Here is a 3,196-nt window from a genome sequence, read left to right as displayed (position 1 = left end):
GCTCCAGGCTCCGAGCTGTCATCACAGAGCCCGATGCGGAGCTCAAACTCACAAACTGTGAGATCATGACCTGAGCAAAGTCTGATGCTTCACCGACTGAGCCACCCAGGTGCCCTGTTTTCCAGGTTTTTAAAAGGAGATTTCAATTTGGAATAGCATAAATTTGAAGCGCTCATTAGATACCACCTATCAAATAGTCTATTGGATATGTATGTGATTCCAGAACTTTAGAATACATCCTCAAAAAGGTGTAAAGTCCTGAAAGCTAGGTTGGGTCAGGACCTAGTTCATAAGTTTAAACTGAAAAGAATTCAAGGGACTGAACACAGGAAAACCACACCTTTAATTTTTTTTTTCAACGTTTATTTATTTTTGGGACAGAGAGAGACAGAGCATGAATGGGGGAGGGGCAGAGAGAGAGGGAGACACAGAATCTGAAACAGGCTCCAGGCTCTGAGCCATCAGCCCAGAGCCCGACGTGGGGCTCGAACTCACGGACCGTGAGATCGTGACCTGGCTGAAGTCGGACGCTTAACCGACTGCACCACCCAGGCGCCCCCCACACCTTTAGATGTCACCAATGAACCTCGGAATGCGCAGCCAGAAAGGTGGAGCCACACATCCGGGATCTAACTGAAGATCTTACAGACTGTGTGTGTGTGTGTGTGTGTGTGTGTGTGTGTGTGTCTGCTACACAGTGTGTGTGTCTAAAGAGTTTTTATGAAAAATGAATAATGAATTTCTTTAAATAATGAAGAAAAAGACAACACAAAAGCAATGGATGCATTGTCTGTGGGTAGGAAACCCGGCCTGGGTTGCCAGTGAATATGGAAATCTGCGGCTTTTAAAGCCGAAGTCAGCTCCGTATCTGTTCTTCTCAGCTCTGCTTTGTGATGCTGGGGCTCCAGTTCCTTCGGCTATATTTCTGCTTTGCCAGCAGATTTTTCTTTTGAAGTTACTCCACCCCAATCACAGAACATGGGCTGGAAAGTTGGAGTAAACTTTGTTTTCCTGACTGCACTGTGACTGCTCGTAACTACTAACCGTGCGGAAAAGGACAACTCATGGTTGCTAGCAGATGCTATTTGTCACCTGTCAGATTGGCAAAAACTGAAAAACAAAAAAGAAAGAAAAATATAAGATCCTGTGTTTGTCAATGTGTGGGAACCTAATAATTTATACACTCTTAAAAAACTGCTTATTTTATTTATTTACTTATTTATTTATTATTTTTGAGTGAGAGAGAGTACAAGTGAGGGAGAGGGGCAGAGGGACAGAGAGAAAGATTCTGAAGCAGACTCTGAAGTGGGGCTTGATTCCACAACCCGGGGACCGTGACCTGAGTCAGACACTCAACTGACTGAGCCACCTAGGCAGCCCGATGCGGTCTTGAATATAAACTAATAGAGTCCTTTTTTGGTGGACAGTTAGCAGTACTTATTTGCAAAGTGTATGTATTGCAACCAATAAGTTTTACTTCATGGCCTCTTTGTTAGAGAAAGACTCTCAGGTATAAGACATTTACATGACACTTACATCGACACACTGTTTAAACTTAAAAGCAACTGAGAAATTGCCACACAGACAATGTGGGCAAGAGTTTGGGAAAGAGAAGGGGGAACACAGCTAGAAGCAGAGCTAGTTCAAGGGATCCGTCCCCTCCCCCACCCCACCCCCACCCCACCCTCACCCAATTTTGGAAGATCTATTAGTAGCCCTTTTTGAGTGCACAGCTTGTCTGATTACCCAACCCCATGTGTGTTTCTGGAGAAAAGAACAGATCTGGGAGCCAGATATGACTTGTTATGGGACCCACAGCCAGTCCTTCAGCACGTGAAGCCACTACCTCTCCTTGGATTAGTGTTTGCCCTTGGGAGCATAAGAAGGGTCACTCCTGAGGGTCACCTCCTCCCGGAGTTCTCTAGCCCTGGGTTTTCTCCCTATGTGGTTACTCATCCTGTCTGAAATCCACGTTAGGAGAATCAAATTTTTAAAATTAAATTCAGTATTATTAATTATGTAACAAAAAACCAGACATTAATCTTCCCAGGGTTTCATTGCTGTGTAAGTGCGCACCTGCCTGGAGGAGATAAGGGTTGCTTCTCTAGGCCTGGATATGGGAGCCAAGAGACTGGAGTAGAGTAAAGTCAGGATGAGCTACATTGACCCCATCTCCTCTTGTCTCCTCCAGGTGGCAACGGCACAACAGGTGGCTCCAGTGGCTCTTTTTTCTACTTAATTTTATGATGACTCTCCTCCTTGGTGACTATTTTATGGTTCTTCTTTTTCAGCAGTGACTCCACTCAGACCTTTAACGGTGTTGACCCTAACCACATGGATGTAGAGAATGATTTCGATCACTTGACCATGTTGACATCAATGGGCTGAGCGGTGATCCAAGGTGAGGTCAGATAAACTACTCTTGCCACGAACCACAGGACTTACTTATGTTGCCTGAGAGATATCCAAGGGAGATATCCCATGGCTCCACCAAGCACACAAAGATCACAGAGGATGATGGCCCAACACCGAGAGGCCAACTCTGCACCAAGGACGAGATCCCGCACAATGTCATACACAATGACGGTAAGGATGCCACTTACCCAAAAAGGGATTTGTCAGATGTGGTCTTTGTGCTCAGAGACATGCCCCACCTGTAAACCAGTGATGAGAGGGCACTAATGTGTTCTGCAGTGTCCGTGGGAGGAACCTGGGTCAAGTTGTGTGTGGGTGCGTTTGGCTGAGGAGTGAGAGTTGTCTCAGTAAGTAATGATGGAAATATTCTCATTCCTTCCCACTAGCTACATTTTTTCCCATCTTCACTCACTTTTCATCTTTCACACACACTCAGCCTCCAAATTTTTCCTCACCATCTGCCTCATGTTTTTGCCGATGCTATGTGACTACACCATGAACTATCTCATCATTGAAGGCTGTATGATCCCTTGGCCCTATGCCGATGTCATCAACCCAGGCACCATGTAGATTCTCCACAGGGATGACTTCTCTTTCTTACGGTCCCCACTCAGTGGGGAGAATTCACTGTTGAATTAAAATTTTGTTTCAGAGGCACCTGGGTAGTGTGAGAAACAATGAAATTTTTCTAATTTTATGGAAACCTGTCTAAAAATTTGTTAATTTTATTTATTATTGAGAGACAGAGAGAGACAGAGCATGAGCATGGGAGGGGCAGAGG

Source organism: Herpailurus yagouaroundi, unplaced genomic scaffold (assembly GCF_014898765.1).
Source record: "Herpailurus yagouaroundi ecotype Mexico unplaced genomic scaffold, PumYag 160, whole genome shotgun sequence".
Classification (NCBI taxonomy): Eukaryota; Metazoa; Chordata; class Mammalia; order Carnivora; family Felidae; genus Herpailurus; species Herpailurus yagouaroundi.
The sequence above is the reverse complement of the archived record's forward strand: the minus strand, read 5'-3'. Positions refer to the sequence as shown.